This window comes from Oryzias melastigma, linkage group LG3 (assembly GCF_002922805.2).
Source record: "Oryzias melastigma strain HK-1 linkage group LG3, ASM292280v2, whole genome shotgun sequence".
Lineage (NCBI taxonomy): Eukaryota > Metazoa > Chordata > Actinopteri > Beloniformes > Adrianichthyidae > Oryzias > Oryzias melastigma.
The window spans coordinates 32534965-32545483 of record NC_050514.1 but is presented as its reverse complement, the minus strand read 5'-3'; positions in this window follow the sequence as shown (position 1 = coordinate 32545483).

The following is a 10519-nucleotide window of genomic DNA, read 5'->3' as shown; positions in this document are numbered from 1 at the left end:
TCTCCTCAAGTTCCTGACATCACACCGAATGACACTGACGCGTCAAATTTGCATCTTCTGCCTCTTTTGATGAGCATTAGGTTCAATCCCTAATTCTTGTCCAAAAATATGTTCATAAACTAGAAACCCTCGTAGAATGAGGGAGACGCTACTGTCAAGTGCTGAGCCTCATTGCTATATGAAGCCTTTACTGTGTTGTTCAGCTTATCCCTTCAGGGGTCGCCACAGCAGTTCAGCTTGTTTTGTTTTTGGTCCCTCAACCTTCAAATGCTCCTTTTATTAGAAATCTTGGGGTAATTCTTGATGGGCATTTTAGATTTGATAAGCAGGTCAGTGTAGTAGTCCAGTATAGTTTTTATCGTTTGAGGCTAATCAGTAAAGCCAAGCCTCATCTTCCTCCTCATGCTTTGGAACAAGGGATCCATGCTCTCATCTTTTCCAGTCTGGACTACTGCAACTCATTGTTCATCGTTATTGACCAGTTTCTGCTCCGCCGTCTCCAGCTGGTCCAAAATTTAGATGCCCACCTGTGTCTTTTAGGATTATTTTTAAGATTTTATTTTTAAGGTTTTAAATGTCTGTATGGACTTGCCCCTCAGTATCTGAACTTTAATATTTTTAGCGTCCACGTAGAGTCCTTAAATCTGAAGGTCAAATGTTTTTAAAGGTTCGTCGGTAACTCTGCTTGTGATCATGCAGGGAAGATGGAGCCTTTTCTGTTGCTGGTCCCGGACTCTGCCAGTTCTTTCAGTGATTTTAAGTCTCTTTTAAAAACGCATGTTTTTAACCAAGCTTTTAACTCGTGAGCAGATTTAGTGGGCCATGATTTATTGTTTTTATAGTAACTTATTGCTTTTACTGTTTCTCTTATTTTATTGTGGTCTTATTTATATGTTCAGCACTTTGGTTGCTTCTGCTTTTATAAGTGCTCTACAAATAATACATTAACTGAAATTGATTGATTATTTGCACAGGTGGTTTGGCAGCATTTTGTCCTGGATGGCCTTCCTGACAAACCCTGTATTCTATCTGAGCTGGGGTCCAGACCCAGGTTTGGAACCCCTACTGGCTACATAGTTGGGCAGTAATGTGAAGAGTCTTGCCCATGGACCCACACTAGGAATTGAACCTGATTTGGGTTGGATTTTGGTTCTATTTCACCATTAGTGGGAATTCTGCCTGTTATTTTCACTTGTATTAGTCCCCACAAAGGGAATGCTGTAGAACATTAAGGGCCGACTCACAGCCACACCAGTTGGGTCATGCCACAGTTCATTTGGCCCCCCATATACAGCTGTTTTGGCAGCAATGTGTCCCCCAGGTGCTGTCTCTGGTCCCTGGACATTCTACAACTTGAGAATGTGTTAGCTGTGCCTGGACATGGATGATAAACAGAGTGTATGAGTAGAGCCAGGGACGAGGTGCAATTAACCTCCTTTGGTGCTGTTGGCATGGCCCATTCTACGTTGGGACAAAGTGTTCAAAAATGCATAGAAGAGAGAATGTTTTTTTTCTTTAAAATGCTGCAAAGTCCTGGTGTGAAGCTCCATGGTTCAACTCTGATGTGTGTTATTACTTTAAACAATGTATGTTCAGTTTAACATTTAGGAAAAACATTGACTTAAACAAAGACTTTTGTCCCTGACTTTTCTTCTATGATACAACTGCACCTGCAGTCTGAATGCACTTTTAGCACGCGGTGGTGTCTACCCTTAACACTTTTCAACAAAGTTCCATTAAAACATCCTGTTTGGATCAAACCCAACAGGTGGGTATCTGTAAAAATACTCTGTTTCATGAGATTCAGCTGCACCTCATTCAGACATCCACAGCTGGGTCAATAACTGGAGCTGCTAGCAATTAACATTTTGTCCTTCGTATGTGTGCGGCGGCGCAGATGAAGTGTAAATGTGTGTGTCGTGGGGCTAAGTATGAGTTAATTTCTTTCCAAAGGCAATGAGATGGCTGCAAACAGGTCGAACGCTGAACAGGGGGAACGTGGGGAAAACTGCAGCAGGCCGACGGGATAACAAGCCACTCCTGACGTGCACGCACATTCTCAGCGGGGAGGCATTACAGGCATGTAAACAAAGGGTAACAGCAGGCCACACTCAGGTACTAAGTACTCACAGGACATGCACCATTAAAGTTGTTTGTTTACAAAAGAGGAGAGGTATGTTTAATAAAACGTAACATCTTGCCAGTTTTGGAAATCCAAGACGAGGTTTTGACAGACGGAACCGCTTAGATCCTAACAGCTTTGTGTTTTGGAAGTACAATGATTTATCACTAAAAGGACATTTGATAAAAGTCCCACTCCAATCATCTTTTGATTTATTTTTAAAGCATTTTCAGAAAAAATCTGAAAAAAAGCATTGGACATTGGTTCATTAGAAATTCACCTCTAAGTTGGCTGTTGACTGTTGGCTTGAAAAATACGACAAAACTGCACAGTTGGATATCTCAGATTAAGATCTATAAAGGCTAGAGGTTCTACACTAGCTTGTTTCATGTGCAAAGTTGGAATGGTAGAGATTCCTGTTTACTGCTGTGCTACAATTGAACAAACAGAGCCGGAAAAACAAGAATGTGACTTTTTACAATTTTTATTCTCAGCTAATGAAGAACTTTGAGAAAACGGAGAGTTTGCTCTCAATACTGACTATCTAGGCTGATCTTGTAGCCTTTTCAAAGTCAATGGTAGCTTTAGACTTCACACTATTTCCATGTTTCCTGGCAAGACCACCTTTTTGATCAACTGGGGCGCACTGCTCCCAGTGCACTCCGACCACGTTGCAAGTGGTCTGCGACGACGTCGACTTATGTAAATCTTAAATAAACATTGCGTTTTCTATATAGCATATTTATTTATAGAACAGTTTGAAATGACGCCCATTAGTTGCACTTTGTACAAAAACATTAATACGATGGCTTGGATGTTATGTTTGTGATAATCAGAGTTTTTATTTTTTTAAATTGGACCAAAATGGTGACTTTCATGGTCATTTTACTTTATCTGCTAAGCCATATCTCATTGTTTACTGACATGTCCAATATGGCGTCGTTGTTTCCGTACTTGGACAATAGTTACAGGCTAGATTAGCATCTCTAGCAATATAACTCATTGGCTGAGATATTGTTCGCCATTTTTGTCGCACTGCTAACATTAGCTTAGGGTTGTATAGTGGGAGAAAAAAGAAAGGTATGTTGGGAAATGAGCAACGCATTACTTCTGTGGAGGATTACAGTCCCTCCCACAACTCAGAGGGGAATTTCTAATAAACTCCTGCTGCTCTGCAGAAAGTATGTCCTAGAAAACTACAAAAGTTTTTGGATTTTTTTGGTTTTGTTTTCTGTGCTAAAAACGGCATAGGCCTAATGCTTTGAAAATAGATCAAAATATGATGGGAGTGGGACTTTGAAAAACACAAATTTCATCTGAGTGGATCTTTAATGTTAAAGCTGCTCATTTAGCTTAGAACTTGGTATTATGTATGTCCAAAAAGGGTTTTCTGTCCTCCTCTGTTGGATTTAACTTACTTTTTATTTAATCTTTAGTTAAAGGAAGACTTCTAAATACTTCTAAACAATACAATTACATTACATTCAACATTTCTAGATTTATAAATAACAATTACTGCAACTTTTAAGCACTAAAAGAGCCATTCGGACCAAAAATGGGTCAAGTTTACTGTTTAGAGAAAGAAAAAGAAAATTGTATTTGTGTTTCTCTGGCCCTAAATCCTTCCTTTGTAAAAGTGTAGCTTTTAGCTATTTATAATTGAATTACGAAAGTGTGATTGTTTTTTTTTAATAGCAGTTATACATTATTTTACATTTGAAAACAGCACATACAAGTTCCCTTCAACATATTATACACCCTGTGTCAAATATGATTCTCCTGCTCAGTTGTCATGACATTTGATGACAACATAAAACTGATTTTTTTTAAATCTATGCATGTAAATGCAATTAAATACTTTAATGACATTTCTGAACAGCAACTAGACACTGTTGTGCAGCAGAAGATAAGAATACTTTAAGGCTATTCTATGAATAAATCTATTTGACTGTAAATAAAACCTTTTATTGTCATTTTGTCAAACTCATTCACGTTTCAGATAGTCAACATTTCTCTTTGGAGCCAATAAGCTACAATGAAGGGATAAGTGAGTTGCATGTGGCTCCGGAATCGGAGGCTGCAGACCAGTTCATCTTCTTCCTGTCCAGAACTTCCCTAAGCAAACAGAGCCAGAGCACACATGTGGATGTTTCACACTCCAATCAGTAGGTGGCAGAATGCATTCTCTTGGTCAGTTTATCTGCCACCAACAGATGGATAGCCTCTTGGCTGCAGCTACAAACATATGAGAGTAAGTGTAAGTGTTGCTGGGATTTCACATTCAATTATAAAGTGATCATAAATCTTTATTACTGTATTTTAAAGCAGAAATGTGAAGATCTCAATGGGTAATTGCAATGGATTGCCCACAATGGTACACCCTGAATGGGGTGTGTGTAATCCAACAGTTCATTCCAGAGTCAGTTCCCAACAACACCTTCAGAAAATCCATGTTTGCCTCTGGAGTTGTGGACTCTCAGCCCAACACAAAGCAAGTTGTCATCAAGCAGCGAGCTGACGGACAGCAGCTCTGACGCTCTGCAGCTCTGGCCTGTCCTCACACATACGAACACCAGCCAAGCCCTCAGACTGTCTCTCAAAGGCTTATCGGCGCTACATCTCATTCCAACCCCCAAGTCCACTCGGCAACAAAGACTCATCTGTCCTCTTCTTTTGCAGACAGTCTGGAAAGGCTTTAGTTTAAGTAGTTTTGGGATTTCTGTAAAATCTCCCTCATTGATTAGGATAAGACTGTATTGAGTTTAAAGTCCCCCTATGACAACAATTTTACTTAAAAAAATGTTCCCAGTAGTGTTTAATTATGATTATGACGTTTTTAACCAAAATCCCACAACCTAAATGTCTTAAGTCATTTTTCATGTTGATCTGAAGCCTCTGTTTCCAAGATCTCCTCTGAGGGGGCGTGGCTTTTGGAGCTGTGCAGAGCAGCCCCTGACCTCCCCGTCTGATTATGATAGCTCTGTGTCTTGCTAGCATAAATCTTCACTGCGGCTACATAAAAACATCCATCAATCTGGGTAATGTCCAGCCGTATGGTTCTGATCCAGATGTCAGCTGGACGAGGAAGTGAAGATCTTCATGGACAGAACTTCCTCCAAAATCCTGATTCTTTCTCCTTCCAGTTCACCAAAGACTCTTTTAGCTAATTCTCCAATGTTTATTGACTGTGATCAATACATTCAATCATTGGTTTCTCAGAGTTCTTGATAAAATAATGAAAGCTAACATCAAAATGCTCTTTCATTGATTTACAATCCTTTCCAACTGCGGTCAAATGAGCCGCCGTTCACATTTCCGTGGTCATAAGAAGCTCCGTGGGTGATATTGTTACATTGCAACGTGTCATTAATTATTGGAAACAATTTGCAGATGATGTGTCTTGGAAAAAGGTCTGGCTTTTGCCTAATCACAATCTTATTTCCAATGTATTTATATACATTTCTTATAAAATTTTAGATTTTACCCCACAAAAACTTATTTAGATTGAAGCATTGTGTATCTTTTGTAAATGTTCACAAGTTATAGTGACTCATCTCTTTTGACATTGGCCCTTTTTGCAGTCTCTTTGACAAATCTTCTATGACTTTTTTGTTACAAGTTTGCTCTTTTCTTTTCTTTACTTTGTAATCATGAGTTGTTTGGCTCCCACCAGCATAAAAAATTGCCATTTTCATTTTTAATCAATTTATTAATTTTACTTGCTAAATTTTACATCCACAAATACAAATTTTCTAAGAAAATTCCTGAGGAATTTTAGGCTATTTTGGAGTTTAGCTAGTATTTAAGCAACATGTTCGCTTTTCGGCTAATTTGGCATCTACTGAGGTTTTTATGCTAATTTGGAGTTTAGCTAATCTTTTAGCAACATGGTAACGCTTTTGGCCAATTTGTTATCTACTGAGGTTTTTAGGCTAATTTAGAGTTTAGCTTCTATTTTAGCAACAGGCTAACCTTTTTGACTAATTTAGTTTACTGAGAAATTTTAGGCTATTTTGGTGTTTAGCTAGTATTTAAGTACCGCTAGCTTTTTTGGCTAATTCGGCATCTACTAAGGTTTTTGGGATAATTTGGAATCATATTTAAGCAACACACTAAATCTTTTTTTTTTTTTTTTTTCAAAATTGGCATGGATTAGGGATTTTTAAGCAATTTTACAACAAATTTGTCAGAGATTTAGGTCAACTTCAACGCTCTTCCATTGTTCTTTAATGACATTTTTAGTCTTTTAGCAAATTTTACATTTTACAAAAAGCTTACTACAGTTAAAGTAAATGGCGTCACCATTTTCCGCAAAAAGGTTTAGCATCTTTAGCGACTACTTTCAGCAAAAAGCATTATCAAAGGTAATGCAACTTTGTAGCTCCATTTGTTCTTTTTCATAAGAGTTAAAAACTCAAAAACAGGATTTTCATCGTAGGGGACTTTAAGCTTATATTGCGTAATTATTTAGGCAACAAGATCTGGTTTGGAGACACGATTCAGGTTAAAAAATGTATTCAGACTTTCTGAATATTACCCAGATCACTGAAGCGAACAATGAATTTCCTCCCGGTGTGACACCATTGTGGTGTGTGGTTTCTTATAGGCTGTTCAAGAGGCCGGGTAACTTCCTCAGCGCTCATGCGGCTTCCTGGAGAGCGGCCAGTCCCGTTCAACCCCCCCAGCCCATACGACCGCTCTGCTTCCTGTCCCGTGTGAGACAGGAAGCTAGGCCCGCTTGACAGTGACCTCACCGCAGGAAGAACCCAGGGTGGGTGTGGAGTTGTAGCGTCAAAATCTCAGAACTCACCTTTTGTTTCATTAACCACAACACAACGATGAGGATTTCTCTGAGCAATTTTAATGTGTACATGTCCAGCATGGCTTGTTAACACACTCAACTAGAGGTGAACACACAACACAAATGTATAAAATCTTACATTTCCTACAGAATAAGAAACACTAAAACCAATCCCAAAATTTAATTGGAATGTTAACCCAAAAAAGCAAAAATTTGCATCAAGTTTAAAGGAAAAAATGCATAAAAATAAAATCAATTTCAGTAAAATTATCAAGACAAGCAGTAACCTCATTTACTGTAATCAAACTTATTTTCTCTCATTTTGATTTTTTTGTCCCCACACAGAGTCATTGAATCGTAGCTGCAAACAGTGAAGCCTTTTTTTTTTTTATTTTTTAAGTAGCCGGCTCAACAGTTTCAGTGTCGGAGGCACAATAAGTGCTGATCTGCTGCACAGAGATGGTGAAAGCCGTTTGTCAGTTCTGAGTCCGTCCCCGCGGTGAGTGCTCGACTCGGCAGAGTGCTGGTTTGAAATGAGTGTGCTGGCTGATGCATTCTGGGAGACGAGGAGCGTCTGAACATCAACAGTCCTTCTGTAAAACTGAAGCACTCGTGTCCTGTTCGTTGGCCATCCATTTTTAATCTGTAATCTTTTTGGAAGAGTTTTGATTTGCGATGGAAACTCCTGGTTATTAGTGCATGGAAGAAACTTTTAAACGAGTGCAGAAATGTTAAGAGAAGTCGTCATTTAAAAGGACAACAAAGGGAAAGAAGCGGTGGAGGGCCGAGGCGGAAACGCTCGGCGTGCATTGTTTACAGAGACACATCCTGAGAGAGATGAAAGCCGAGATGAGCTGAGCCTCACCAACACTTGCATCACTGATCTGTACCTCACGGTGACAATGAAGATACGTCAAGCTGTGCAGCATGAAATGTGACTGTCGAGTCCTGTTTCCAAGCCTCAAAAGGAGAGTAAAGGAGTTTTGTTTTGGTAAAAGCCTCTGTCTCGTCTGCTCTCCTTCCTAATGGGGTACTGAGGGAGAAAATGAAGGGAGTGGAAGACAGGAGGCCATTGTTGTTGCGGTTACAACCCCCCCAGGGCTTTGAGGGCTGGGCCGAGCATGCAGATGGGTGGAGATGGAGTGGGAGATTTACAGTCGGAGAAGAGGCCTCGCTGATGGAGAGCGGCGCTGATTAACTCCACGTTCATCAATCAACTCTGACGGATTTCTTTCCTGACCTCTCAGCATTTCTCCTCCTGCTGAATCACAGAGGATCTCACTCAAAGTGAGGTGGACTCGAGCACACTCAGCTCTTTGAAATGCTAGTCCAGAAGACACAGCTTGACAAATAAGATCTTCATTTACTGCTTCCCGTCTTCTGCAGTGAGTCTGCAGTTTCTGAGCTTGTCCAGACACTGGCTGTCTCATCGATGGACCGATGGAGGGGCGGGATGGGGGCGGACAGTACACGGTGGGATAGCAGAGGCTGCTTTTAACACTGATTAGCTCCGGCTGCCAATCTCCACCCACAAAAGCCCCAATGATGAGGCAGTGTGTTTCCTAGCAACGTGCATAGACCGACACCTGATCAATCCAAGGATTTTTCAGCTGTTCCCTTATTTCAGGTCAGAAAAATCAACCAAACCAATAAGACGCTCACATTTCTCCGCCCGTCCGCCACTGTTTGCTAGCTTCCTGCCCGGTCGGCGTGATGTTGAGCCAGCAGAAGAATTTGGGTCACACGAGTTCTCTGTTCTTCTTCCCACCCCTCCTAATTCCTGAGATCCAAACTCTCCAAGCTCAGGGGGACGGGGTCAGCTTCCGCCCTTCAGCCCCCTCCCCCCACTTCCTCATTTCAGCTGCAGGAAACTCCTTTCACCCTCCCCGTCCACTTCTGTGTAACCTGAGCTTGACCATCTCAGCTGCACCCCCCCACGTTCCACCCCAACGCTGGCCGAGATAAGCCTTCCGCCCGTTCAGGTTTTCGGTTTTGAAGTCGAACTTCTGTTTATTTTGGATCCTGAATTTCACTTTAAGACGATTATCTAAAAAAGCTGCTTGAAGAGAACCACATCTTTGAATTCAAAGAGTTTAGTCGAGACACAGATATAGCTCCAAAGAGACCATCCTTGGCACTAAAACTGCTTCTGGTTTAAAGACCCACTCTGATGAAAATTGTGTTTTTAACTTGTTCTTGTGCCATTTTTATTTATTTTTTTCATGAAAGAGGACGATTATAATTTAAATTAAGCTTTCTGAGTCTTTCTTCTTTCAAATCATGAATCAGAAGCAGACAAAAAAATACAGAGCTTATTTATGACGTTGAAAATACTCTGGGCGGGGCCACAAACTCCCTGCTCTGCTCCATTGTTGACTACCCTTACGTGTCAAAGTCAAGGCCCGGGGGCCGGATCCGGCCCGCCGGGTAATTCTATCCGGCCCTCCAGATCATTTTATTGTTATTAATGGCCCGATGTTATCTTGTACTTATTTCTAACTTGAATGTATATGTTTTAGGGTGTTTTGGAGTTGGGCTAATATTTACACGGTAGCTATTTTCGCTAATTTAAGTTTTTTTTTGTTGTTTTTTTGTTTTTTTTAGGCTAATTTGGCATTTAACTAATATTTTTGCTAACTATCAGCTTCAGCGTTTTCAGTTATAAATTTCAGCATCTTCAGCTTTCAGCACTAGCATCTGACCAATCTGACCAATCAGGGACTCCAATTTGGTAGAGATATATGGGTGGAGTCTTTTTCAAAGTACACCAAAGCCAGCGATTGCAAACATGATCACCAAGGAGAAATTAATTGTTGTGGTTTGTGTCCGGCCTAAATTATATGACACCAAATCTTCCTAAATCGGAATAGAGTTGTGAAAGAAAAAGCAGATTTACACCAGTTTGACTTTTTGCACCAAGCCTCTACCAATTATAGGTGGCGGACAAGCGCTGGTAAACAGTATATAAACAAAAGAAGAAGAATTTATAAAGCCGCTTACATAAATTCTTGAATGGACATACCTGCTTTTTGTCAATGTAGTTTCATGAACTATGTTTTAGAAAAGGGCAGAAATGTCTCCATTTTGGCTAAAACAGCATACTTATTATTAAAAGACGACTAAGAACTCTTATATTGGATCAAAAGATGATCAGAGTGGATCTTTAAATGGCTGGATGAATCTCTGGATCATACTCAACATGACACTAAAACGTTTCAGAATCAAACCATGGAATCAAACAGATTTGTTGTTTGAAAACTGAGTTTGAACAAACCAAAAGTGTCTCAAAAGAACAATACTTTCCTACACGTTGGCTAAATGTTTAATTAAAATGTTTTCCGTCTGTTCTTCTTTGTTCTTGGAGGATGAAAGGGCCGCAGTGAATGTTTTGATCGTGGGAGTCAAAGGTTTGGGTTAGAGGTCTCACGGGTTAACAGCATTTGCACACACCTGCTGTTTTTGATAAAGAGGATTAGTCTGTGCCCATGCAGGGTCGCATGGTTTGAGCCCACCCTGGTCCTTATAGTTACCCCGTCCTACATCAGTAAGACTATAGGTCATCACGAGGGTTTTCTTTACAATAAAAAAAGAGCATA